Genomic DNA, 13880 nt, shown 5'->3' with positions numbered 1-13880 from the left:
TCTAGTTGAAGGGATCCTTGGAGCTTTGCTCCCCATGATCTTGATAGGAGCATACCATATTTTGGTGGGATGTCAGCCACTACTATGTCCATGAGGATGGTCTTATTGGGATATTGGACTAAGGAGGCACACAAGTCTTTGATGAGGCCCAAACACTTGACTTGACTTGAGTCAAATGAGTACAAATCTTTGTAGGGTCTTGTAATATCAAGGTTCAGCTTTTCCATAACTGCTTTGGGCATCAGATTGTGTGATGCTCCTGAGTCAAACATAGCGTTGTGCAGAACTTTGTCATGTATATGCAAACTGACATAAAAGGGTGGAATAGGTCCATATGTTGATTTTCCATTAACTTCTGGGCCAAACAACAGTTCATGGGTATCATCCAGGACATTCACATCGTCCTTATTCTCTGGGATTTGAAGTGATATTTGAATTTGTTGCCTATATACATCATGTTTGGCAAGTTCTGAGAGGGGGATGGATATCTTCAACTTGGTTATTTCTGCCTCTAAATTAAATGGCTTTTCCAATGGAGTCTTGGTATTGATGCCGGTAGTTTTTTTCTGTTTCATTTGAATTATCAGCGTTTTGCTCTTTTTTATCAGTGTTATGGGAATTGATTGGTTGCGGTTTTTCAACTTCAGGAAGGCCTTTTGGAACGTTGTTCGAGTTTTGCTCAGAGGAAGAGGGTGGAAAAAGTTGATCTACAGAAGGCTGTGTTTATATAATGTCTTCTATGGTTACTTGATGCGGATTTGGGACAGTTGTATCAGCTGGTTCTGTTATGACAGCCTTGCTTTTAATCTTGTTGGGCTTTTTGCCATCCTTTATTTTGTTAGGTTCAGAAATGTCAATGGTTCTAGTTCTCAGCTTATATTGTTTGTGTACTTCATACACAGCAGTATCATATCCTTGTTTAAAATCAAAAGACTCACCAGACTTAGTCTGAAATTGACTAAAGTTATGCTCATCTTGGTCTTCTTGGCTCAGAAATGTCTGATGCTCACCCTTTAGATCCATCAGATTCATGTGAGTGTCTTTTGTTTGCTCATTGGATGTAGATCCTTCAACATAATTATCTTCAAAAGGGGGTCTTATGTCATGGTCTGGGCTTGACCTACCAACATTTGTGTTCTGTGTTTTCCTAAAATTTGGGTTTCTTATGGTATTGGACTGTTGCCCGTCCCATGATGATCTTCTCTCAACATTTTCTACTCTTTCTCCCAGCCTTTGTAGGCCATTGATAATCGCATCAAGATTTTGATCAAAGGCTGAGGGTTCTTCCTTAAATGTGGTTCTTCTTTCCATTCTGGCTCTATTTCTTTTGGCAATTAGGTTGGCCTCCACGCTGACAGCAACATTTTGCATGTCTGCAAGGGTTTGAGGAGCTCTTTCTTTTAACTGGTATGCCATATCCGGATCGAATCCATCAGGGAACTTATACAAGGCAAGCTCAGGTGGGGGTCTTAAGTTCTGTGGTATTGCGTTATAGACATTGTTAAACCTTGCACAGTACTTCAAGACAGTTTCCTGAGGACCTCTTTTAATTGTATCATATTCAGCTAGTATGTGCAAGGGGTCTTTCTTTTTCTCCCATCTGTTGGTAAAGGATTGGTAAAGCTCATCTGGAGTAGTTATGGAATTTGCAGCAAGTGATCTAAACCAAGTTCTTACATCACCGGTTAAACTTTGAACAAAAATTCTCATTCTCACGCTATCATCGTCTATCTTGTAGTTTTCAAAATAGTCTTGCATCTTTTTGGTATGTTGAAGGGTTGTGAAAGGACTGGTACTGTCAGAATAGGTAATTTTAGATTGGTACTCCTGAGGTAAAGCCCCGGGATTAGTATGAAATTGCAGGGGTGCATATCTATTAGCCATATTGGCAGGGATAAGTGGGACGACAGGGATAGCAGGCACAACAGGGATAACAGAAGTAACTGGAACAACAGTTGTAGTTTTTGTGGTATGTGTAGAGAATGGAGGTGTGGATGGAGTACTTTGAGATGTGGATGATGAATAAGGGGAAGTAGGGGTTGAACGAAATAAAACCTTAACAGGAGTTGGAACACAACTCGGAGGAGCTGCTTCAGGACTCAAATCAGCAACATCTTGTCTTTGCTCTTGGTTCCTAAGGATCTTTGGGATTAGGTTCGGATTTTTAAAAACAGCTGGAGGGTCTGGATCTGGATTTGACCTTGTATATCATGGATTCTTCTTGGGGGCCAGTTTCTGAATGTTGTTTTTTGGTATTTTTATGGGAATATTTTTGAAATTGGCAAGGAATTGTCAGATTTTGAAATGGCTGTGTATAGCTTAAAACTAGCATGAAGATTGACTGAAGCATATTTTATTTGCTTCTGTTCATGTAAGACAGGAACAGTTTCAAAGGTTTCCTAGCTGACATTCAGGCTTCATCTGTATTTAAAAGGGATATACAGCAATTAGAAAATCGATTTTCTTAGTGGATTTTTCCAACCTTCTTAGTGAAATTAACTGAGGATGTCCCCAGTGGAGTCGCCATTATGTTATCACTCAGGTTGTCCCCCAGGTCGGAGTAAAGGGATACAGCCGAGGTAACAACAAACCAACTTTGGACTGCAGGTTCTAGCCCACTTGCAGTCATAGAGGGCTCTCTCTTTATGATTTAGCTTTGTTGATTATGATTTTAGGTTAGCTATTGAGTTCGGGGATTTTTTGTTTGTGTTTTGGTGGGAAAATTGATGTTTTCAAGTAAAGAGGCAAGTGTAGTGTGAAAGTTTCAAACCATTGGGAATGGAGTCAAGGAAGTAAGACTGCTGGTGCGTTTTCTTGGTCACAAGAGGGATGAGGAGCAAGGTAGCTGCACCTGGAACAATTTTCAAGTTTTAAAGGATGGAAAGAATGCTATGGAAGGAGAGGCAATTGAGAATCTCTCATTCAGCTTAACAGAAAAAGTGGATGAGCTCTATCTAAGGGCAGTAAAGAATCCCTAGATAACTGTCAAATAGATGTGAATAAGAGTAAATATGAGCCAGAAGGAATTCATATTCATGTCCAGTTAATTTCAAATGAAAAACATAAAGAAATAGCATAAATTGAGCCTAGAGTGCAGTTAAACGAGTTATAAACTAATCTTTCTTTTTGCTATTTAGATGGTGAAAAATGAAAACAGAGATAAGAGGCACTTATTGATTCATGTTGCAGCACAAGAATTCCATCATTCAGTCTCCAGAGACCATTAACGACACATCAGGCAGTCATTCTTCCAATCTCTTCAGCAATCTTTGATTAAAGAAAAGTATCAGACATACAGTGCGAGTCTCTAATGAAAAGTTATCAATCAACCAACCCTTGAAACAATACAGTGGGTGGTATATATAGGGAAGATTTTCCAAAATTGTTTATTACAGCTGTGACCTAAACAGGTCTGAAAGTAAATGATTACTTTAACCTAAACTTATAAATGCAAAAATTATCTATCAGTTGCACTGAGGGTAGCCGTATCAGAACTGAATCAATGCATTGTCCTCGGTGGCTTGGTGCAGTGCTTCTGTAATAGTTGCGCATGGACTTCTGCTCCATTGTAGTTCGGTGGCTTTAAGTGCTTTAACTGTGATTTGAGAGTTGGGATGGGCTTACACCTCCTGACTTGACTCTGTTGGAGGCCAATCAATGCTGACCTGCCTTGGGAACTGAAGATTTATATTAAAAAATTAACTGATACTGTTTGCCGCTTCATCTCTCCTCTGATACTCTTTGCCGCTTCATCTCTCCTCTGATACTATTTGACAAATGAATTGGGTCGGTTTCTCTCTTGATGCGGGTCAAATCAAAACTTAATGGCCACTGTTCGGCCCTCTGTTTTCTTTAGAATTGTCTTTTGTTCATCTCAGCATGCCTCGCGAAGAAAAACGGGTCATTCGGCGCCTTTTGGGCTTGTTGGGGGCTACGCAATGAGGGATTTTTCCATTTCATCCCTTTTCCTGTAGCCATGCGTGATTAGCGCTAGGCCCTAATCGCGCATGGAAAACTGCCTCGCAATTTGAATCCGAGCCTCCTAAGCACGATTTTCGCCTTTCGCCTCAAAAATTGATGATGATGTCAGCATGACCTCAGCGGGTGGGACCATGGTATAGCGGATGACATGGCAGGATGATGTCATCAGGGTGACGTCAGCATGTACGGTCGATGATGTGGCAAGGGTGACTCGGCAGAGGGCCGACGTGTGCAGGTGACGTGGTGAGGGTGACTTGGCAAACATGTGGAACCGGACAGGCGATATGGGGCGCGCGTACAAAGGGCGGAAAGCAGTTTCATCGCACCGCTTTCTGTACGGGGGCGGTATCCGTCAGAGCCCCTCCGATGCAATAGGAAGTGGACAAGTGTCTTTGGGTACGACGGAAAAACCACGTCGCCATCGGAAGCTAACATCCGAACAACGGGGCGCCTCCGAAAACGTCGAGAACCGTCGGATGGGGAGGGCCCGATCCAACGGTGGACGGAGCGCGGAGCTGGCGAGGGGATAACGGACGGGCGCACGAATATGCGAATCTTCATACGGTGTGGCGGGGGGTTTAGAACTTAGGAAATGTGGGTTATGGGGTTGTTTAACGAGCGGGGTTAATGTTTTATGCACACAACTTTAGGTTAAGGGCGGAAAAGAGGGTTTTTCAGGGCTAGGGTTAGGGAAAAAGGTTGTTAGCATGACCAGGTGTCACACTAACTCCTGTTAGGACACGGACGGGTTAAAAATAGTCCCAGATGGTCTGTTTTTTCCCAGACTTAAGAAAAATATGGCTATAGTGCCAGGGGGGGTATTATTATATTTTTGGGATTTTTATACATAGTTTTAGTAGGGGAAGGGGAAACAGATTTGGGAGTTAGATAATATAGTTAGTAATTAATATGGAGGTGACCAGAAAGTGCTAAGGTAGGGGACCTTAGGCCATTTTGGGGGAATAGGACTTTGTAACAGAAGAATGGAAATCCTTGAGTGAAGCAGATCTTCACCAAGGCCAATGATGTGGAAAATGATGACTAAGAGGCATCAAGCAGATCTTGACCTCTTTGGGAAAATTAGTGAGTGATTTGGGGAATAAGAATGAACAGGGGAGTTAGTTATGTCCGGCTTGAGTCCCTTCAGGTGAAAAACTGCATCATGACTGTGATCTGGAAAGGTGTAACACTTTGAAACACAAAATTGATCATGAACCATCATTCTGCAACCTCAAACAATACCTACCCAGCCTACCATCCTAACATTTTTTCTTCTCTTTGGTTTTGATGCACTTAGACTTGCAAACCCAGCTTTACAAATTTTTTCTTTTTTCTGTTATCCTATCTAAGTATACACTTATTTCTGCCAAGGGCCTAGATTAAGCAGTTGGGCTCCTTTGATTCTCTACCTATCTACAACTCTACCAAGATTAAACTGTTTGGACAGATATCATTCTCTATATTCTAGAACGGGAAATTGAAACCTAGGGAGACCAAGTTTAAGCTGTTTGGCTCTCCCTTTTATAGGACAAAAATGGTTGAGTCATTAAAATTGGAATTCAGCAGTGGCATTTGGATTGGCACTCTTTCATAGTATCTTCTGGAAATATGGAATACTGCAGCCTGCAAAGTATGACATATTTGGCCTGTAAAAATGTCAATCATGAAAAATGAACACCTGTTGCAACAGGAGGCTAACACCTAACATGCCCCTCTCCTTCAAAAAAGTGTTGTCCTCAACACTTGAGTAGTTCTGGATGCTTCTGTACAAAATTCTCATCCTCCCATGTGGAATCTTCAGTGGATAAGTTCTTCCACTTGATGAGATACTCTAAAATTGATCAATTTCATAGCTGTCGAGTTCTTGTTTCTGTGACTGCTTCCAGTTCCAATATAATTTTTCCTTCCTCGTCAAGTTCTGGCAATATTGTTTGAACTGGGAGCTTGTCGCCTATAACCTTCTTTAAACATGAAACATTGAAAACTGGGTGCACTCGAGACGCTACAGGAAGCTCCAATTTGTATGCCATAGTACCAATCTTTTGCAACGCCTTGTACGGACCATAATACTTTGGTGATAATTTATTATCCTTCTTAGCTTGCTTGAGGGACATTTGTTTATATGGTTGTAGCCGTAGGAATACCAAATCACCTACATCAAAACTTCTTTCGCTGCGATGTTGATCTACTTGTTGTTTCATTCTATTTTGTGCCAACACGAGGTTATCCTTTAAGAGTTGGAGGACTTGTTGTTGATGTTCGATGTGACCTTCCACTGCTTGAACCTTAGAATTTTCTCTTAAATATGATGTGATGGATGGTGGCTGATATCCATAAAGTGCCATAAATGGGGTCATTTTTATTGTTGTATGGAAGGAAGTGTTATACCACCATTCAACCAGAGGCAACCATTTGACCCATTGTTTCTGTTTATCATATACAAAGCAACGAAGATATCCTTCCAAACATTTGTTTACTATCTTAGTTTTACCATTAGATTGAGGATGATAAGATGAGCTATGAGCTAACTGAGTACCAAGACAAGAAAATAATTCTGTCAAAAAATTTCCAGTGAAAATAGGATCTCTGTCACTTACAATAATCTTTGGGTTTCCATGTAGCTTTTGAATTGTTTCCATAAATGCAGTAGAAACTGTACTGGCTTTAAATGGATGTGATAATGCACAAAAGTGTGCATACTTGGTAAGTCTGTCAACTACCACCATGATGGCACTCTTTCCCTTAGACTTGGGTAAACTTGTGATAAAATCCATTGAAACCTCCTCCCAAAGTTGGCTTGGAATGGATAAAGGTTGTAATAGACCCAGGGTCTTAATTGTTTCAACTTTATTTTGTTGGCAAACCAAACATTCCGCCGCAAACTTTTGAATATCCGATTTAAGGCCATCCCAAAAAAATTCCTTCTTAACCCTGTGGTAAGTTTTTAAAAATCCTGAGTGCCCTCCTAAGGGAGAAGTGTGCAATTCCATAAGAATCTTTTTTTTGAGTTACGAATTCTTACATAGGTATAAGCAATCTTTGTACCATAACGAATCATTTTTCTAGCTAAATGTATTAGATGTACTGGAATCTTGTTGTAACTTTTGAATAAGTGCCCACACTTCTTCATCATTCTTCCATTCCTCCCTTGCTTCGTTTATCCAATCTGGTTGGATAATAGAAATGGCTCACAACAATGCTTCCACATCCTCATCCTTTCTTGAGAGTGCATCTGCCACCACATTTTGCATCCCTTTTTTGTAGATGATTTCAAAGTCATAACCCAACATCTTTGATCTTTGTGACCCACTTTTGTTGCTCTTCGGAGGATAATCTTTGTTCTAAAAAGTATTTAAGGCTATCATTTTCTGTTTTTACCTTAAAGTGTCTTCCCATTAGGTAGGGTCGCCATTTCTTAAGTGCATGTAGTATTTCCAACATTTCCTTCTCATAAATAGCTTTGTGTAAAAATTTCCCTTGATTGGATAACTTTCAAAAGCAATGGGTCTTTCATCTTGCATTAAAACGGCACCAATTCCATTTCCTGAAGCATCACATTCTACAATAAAGGTTTTTCTGAAGTCCGGTGTAGCTAAGACCGATGCTTGGCACATTTCCTCTTTAAGATGTTCGAAGGCCTTTGTTGCTTTTGGAGTCCATGAAAATGCATCTTTCTTCAATAATGTTGTTAGAGGTGCTGTTATTCTCCCATAATTCTTAACAAACTTGCGATAATACCCTGTCAACCCGAGAAATACTCGCACATGCTTTATGGATGTGGGGATTTTCCATTCCTTAATGGCTTTAATTTTGCTAGGGTCTACCTTAACTCCTTCATGAGATACAATATGACCTAGATATTCCACCTCTTGTACTCCAAAGAAACATTTGGATCTTTTGCATATAATTGTTTCTCCTCCAATAGTTGTAGCACCCTGTCAACATGTTCAACATGATCCTTCCAAGACTTGTTGTAGATTAGTATATCATCAAAAAATACTAACACAAATTTTCTAAGGAAGGGTTTGAAAATGTAATTCATCAAACCTTGAAATGTAGAAGGTGCATTGGTGGGGCCAAAAGGCATGACCAAAAATTCATAATGACCCTCATGAGTTCTAAATGTTGTTTTTGGAATGTCTTCAGTCTTCATTTTGATTTGATGATATCCTGAATGAAGATCCAACTTGGTGAAGTAAAGTGATCCATGCAATTCATCCAGTAATTCATCAATGACAGGAATGGGAAACTTATCTTTAATAGTGAGCTTGTTGAGCTCCCTATAATCTGGACACATGCATCATGGTCCATCCTTCTTGTGCACCAATACTATTGGAGCAGAGAAAGAACTTTGACTAGGTTGAATTATACCAGCCTCTATCATTTTGGCAACCATACGTTCAATTTCACTCTTTTGGGAATAGGGATTTTTGTACGACCTGATGTTTGGAGGAACACTTCCTGGAATCAGATGAATAGCATGATCATGATCACAAACATGTGGGAGACCTTTGGGAGTCTCAAGTACCTTGGAATGATTGTCCAAGGCCTTTTGGAGATCTGGAGAAATAGATGATTCCGATGTGGAAACATCTAGCGAACATAATTGTGCAATTACACCTCTTTGTTCCTTTTTAGAAGCTTTGTCATACCGTTAGAGTTGATTATCTTTCGTGGTTTCCCTGCAATAACCCTTAACTCAACTTCCTTTCCTTCCACAGAAAATTTCATGAAAAGTTCTTGAAAATTAAAAGCTATTGTACCCAAGGATTGTAGCCATTGGACTCCTAGTACAACATCAGCACCTCCCATTGGAATGGAAAGCATTGGGCTAGTCAATACATATTCTCCCATGGATAGCTTGATATTATGGCACTTTCTAGAGCAATTTATCATTCCTCCATTTGCAACCATCACTTGACACTCTGATGCTGGATATAGGAAGCAATTCAATTCTTTTGCTACCTTACAATGAATAAAATTATGGGTGCTTCCTGAATCAATCAACACTATTACCTTTTTCTTCTTGATTTGTCCTTCTATCTTGATGGTTTGAGGAGTGGTCATTCCAGCCAATGCATTACAAGATATGGTTGGATTCATTTCTTCTTTATCTAGGCTTTGTTCCTGGAGTATATCCTCTTCTTTTGACCTTTCTTGCTCCTTTTCTTCTTCCTCTTCACAATCTATGTAGAATAATTTCTTCTCAACACACTTATGACCTTTAGTGTATTTTCTATCACAACTATAACAAAGCCTTTTTGCTATTTTTTCTTCCAATTGTTGTGGTGTCAACCTTATAGGTTGTGGAAGGATAGGGGTAACAACACTTCCATATTTATAGTTGTGACTGCTATGCTTGTTGGTTGCCATAATTTTGCTTTCCATTTTTCTTGCTAACCTGAATGCCTTCTCTAATGAATCAAGTTCCAAAAGGCGAACATCATGTTGGATATTATCCTTTAAAGTCCCTATGTACACATCAATCCTATGCTCCTCTGGAATATTTTTCCCCTTATGTTCAATTTTTGGAACTCCTCAATGTGCTCCATTACTAAACCCTTTTGTTTGAGACTTATCAATTGGCTAAAAAAAGTGTTTCTTTTTGTATCCTCATAATGTGTTGTCAATTCTTCCGTAAAAATTTCCCAAGTGATAATTTTTTTACGAGAGCAAAGCCATTAATACCATACAAACTGATTTGGTTCCAAATATAAAGTTGCAATACGTACCTTTTGTGTGTTTTGCACATTATTGAGATCGAAAAATTGCTCCATCTGTAATATCCATGTTGCTGGATCCTTGCCATCAAACTTCCTCATATCGATTTTTGGAATATGGTGGGTCTTTGATCCAACATTAGAGTCTATGGAATCATGATTAACATTTCTTTTGTTCTCATCATGAGTTTCCTTTACTACCCTTTCACCACTAGTGACCATTTCTTGTAGCAACTTATTCATATTTATCTTCAATTCTTCCATCTTATCGTCCATGCCATCAATTTTAGCGTCCATGCCATTCATCTTAACTTCCATGCCATCCATCTTAGCTTCTACGCCTTTCTTTAAACAATCCATCTTAGCTTCTACACATTTCTTTAAACCATCCATATTAGCTTCTACATCTTTCCTTAAACCATCCATCTTAGATTATGTTGCATTTTGTGCAAGTGACACTTGTTGCACTTGGTCTCGTAATTTTGATATATCATGTTGCATTTCTTCCTCTTCTTCATGAGTCATGCTAGAGCTTTCAGGTTGCTTACTAGGTGTTTGCATTTTCTTTCCTCGGGGCATCAATTACCGATAATAATGCTTTACTATGCCCTTTGAATTCCTTCAAACTAATTTTTCAAACCAAACTTATGCAAAAATTAAAAAAAAAAACTACACACCTTTTTTTACTTTGTAGAAGCTTGATCTTGAATTTGATGTATCTCTGCAATTTCAGATCATCCAGTTCTAAAATTGCGACCTGTAGTAGCCCTCTGTGTCCTCTTTCCAATGTCACCAGTCTGATCCAAATTGGATTCTCCAAGGAATAGTTATGCACAATCTCCCAAGATAACCTGATTATAGACCTTTCCAGAAGAGCGAACTTGTATGAAGTGCCACGTGTCACTGTTTCAACCTTTGGCTCTGAAAACTATATACAACAAACTACGGTCCTTCCTCCTTCTGTACCTTCTTACAAAATTTGAATCCGATGCTCAAAGAGAAAGTTATGACGATTTTCCCTAGGTCACTTGTTTGGAATGTAATTCAGGAGTCTGCAAAAATACCAACTTCCTCATATCATATCTCCATAAATATAGCACGAAAAGCTCTGAAATTTAGATCCAAGGTTCAGTATGATTTTTTCTCAAATGGGTTTTTTTTCTCTTCTGAAACACCGCAGAAAAAAAGTTATAGCGAAAATTCCATGATGACCTTTTTGGAGCAGAAAAACCCTAGAATCCAAAGCTCTGATACCAAATGTTATGAAACCAGCTCACAAAAAGATAGAAAAGAGAGATCAACGCCTTAGAATTCAACCTCTTCTAGGGGGAAACCTCCTTTACATTACACAAATGAACAATTCTTGGATGATTCAAATGACAAAACCTCCTTTCTATATATAGGAGTCTAAGGAGTCACAATATAACCCAGCTGACCTAACAATATAATATAAAGCCACAAAAATAACAATAGAGGGATTCTATGGGGCACAGTAATAAAAATATGGAGACAATAGGGGCACAACAATATTAATAAGGGATACAACTACAATAGTAATGGGTTAATCACTAGTATTATAGAGACCTAACATGATCTAACTCATGTCGTCGTAGCAGAGGAAATGAATACAAAGAGAGCATATATTGTCAAGGACAATGATAACACTTCTAAAAGGCACATTTTTGTTTTAACTATCGTACTTTGATTGTATTTGCATTACATAGCGCAATCATTTTTTTTTTTTTTTACTTTTTCCCCCCATTACTTTTGGGCCATATTTTTTAATGTACTATAACTAAAAACAAGTCTTTTTAAATTTCTAGGAAACATATGACACTTAGAGATTTGGATTCATGACAACAATTACAAGGAAAAAAATACTTTGAACATTTCTACAAAACTTTGGTATTTTCTAAAACTAAAATCTATCTACACTACTAATGAGTTTGATTTATCTTATTTTGTTTTCATCAAACATATCTTACTTAGTTTCAATTACAATGTCCTTTTAAGCATTGATTTCAGTTTAATATTTCTAAACAGACAAACGTTATCGAATTTGAATGATGTCATAGTATACATAAACAAAAATGTAGAGATAACAATGAGTAGTACCACAAAAACAAAATTGTAAGAGACAAAACAAAATCAATGGAAACTAGTGAAGAAATAAACACAAATAGGTAATTTTATGCACGTTCAATTAAATTTGTATCAAATTTTTCCTTTTTCCCTTTTTATCCCTGTCTATGTCTTTCTATTCTTTTATCTATCTTTTTTCTAAACAAAAAACAAACAAATTATTTCAATTCCATGTTCATGAGTAGGAAAAAAGAGGTTGAGTCTATGCCATTGTTGATCGAAGATATTAGTAACAATATATATGGGTTTCATGGTGTTTTCTTGGTTACGTATCAAACATTTTTTGCCAAAAAAAATAAGTCAAAAGAAATATTTTGTGTAGACATAACAAATAAAAAAGTGGAAATGGCAATAACCTTGCTTGTGCCAACATCGGTAATCGAGCAACATGATTCAAAGCTTGTTGCAAATGTCAGTGTTTCTATTAAAGATTTCAAAATTATTCCAAAGAAAAAAATACAATAGAAGTGATTGTGAGAAAACTATTTGTCTAAATAGTTTTAGCAGTGTATAAAATGTTTGTCCTTCTTGCACAAAGTATTGGTTTTTTTCCAAACATGATAATTGCAAGTCTATCACGTCATGAAAATGTTTTTTTAGTAGGCACAATTGCAGTTATTGAAATTTCAAGAATGCAAACAACAATGCAATATGTTCTGGAAATCAAAGATAACAATGGAGAATAGGACAGGGATATAGTAAGCCTTGTTTTATTTGAAATTTTTATTGTTATGAAGTCATTGTCCATGTGCTTGTTTTTTCCCTCGCACCAGAAAACCCAATTTTCATTGAAATAAAAAACAAGTTACATATACGTGGGTTTGTATATCCTAATGTTCGAGGAAAAAAATATTCTTAATCTATTGTGTGGTTTTTGTGTATTGTTTTACAAGTGTTTCATATGTAATAGGTTAAAGTACACGATAAAGTTGTTTCAGAATGTGTTTTAATTCAAAGAGATTTGCGCAAAAAGTTTTCCTATTGATTTTGTTGAAAAATATAGTTAAAAAATAAGAAATATTTTTTTGTACTTTACAGTCAACATTCATATGTGTGTTGAACAAAGGAAAGAATGCTAACATTCTAAGAAAATTTATTCTCTCCAAGCAGAGTATGCATAGTAATCTATATCATAATGTTTAAATAGACATGGATAAAGAACAGAAAAAGAAAGACATTTGATTTCGTGTTGCTAAGCATCTGTTTTCTATATTAATTTTATAGCATTTTCAAGGATATCTGTAAGCGGTTAGCAAATATATCAACCCATTCGAAATTTTATGCGCAAGATTTAGTACTCCAATTACATCTACTAGGGCTATGAACAAGACTATGTTGTATTGCAGTTCTTGCAAGCAGGCCTCTCACTTTATTTATTTTCATCACTTGAACTACACAATACATACAAGTGAGAGGACTAAAAAATAGTGTATTATAAGGGGCGTCGAACTAGAAAGAGTATTACCTACACTACGACAAAATTCTTATGACCAATACTGTGTAGAAAAAACAGATGATATTGAAATCTTGAGCAACTTCAAAATGCATGGGACGTTTACGATGGACCAACAAAATGTACTTGTACGTATACAATGACAGGTTTCTTTGTTTACATTATTAAGCAATTTTGTAATGGCATAGTGCTCACTCATTGCATTGTCAAGCATCCTAATAGCTCTTTCATTTTACTCGACATTTGTGACATGATTTCACATTATCAATCAACATACTATACTAGAATAGAAATAATTATCATAGCAAAGAAGACAATTTTTTCTACCAACACAAATGCTAGTACGACATTGTACATAAATGTAATCCAATCAACTATTTTTTGTTCTGACTCTATGTTTTGTACTATGCTATGTCATTTTTGTTTATACAAGTTGGATAGCTTACAATTTTTTGTGATGTTACTTTACAATGACAGTTTTCTTGTTTACAAACCCAATATTTTTTTCTATTTAAACAACCATTCCATACAATAATTAATCAAATATCTAAATAATGCATTGCCATGCAAAGCTTAAATGAGTT

Source organism: Pinus tabuliformis, chromosome 1_1 (genome assembly GCF_031772625.1).
Source record: "Pinus tabuliformis cultivar Carrire ecotype Pingquan chromosome 1_1, CPIR1, whole genome shotgun sequence".
NCBI classification, from domain to species: domain Eukaryota; kingdom Viridiplantae; phylum Streptophyta; class Pinopsida; order Pinales; family Pinaceae; genus Pinus; species Pinus tabuliformis.
The sequence above is the reverse complement of the archived record's forward strand: the minus strand, read 5'-3'. Positions refer to the sequence as shown.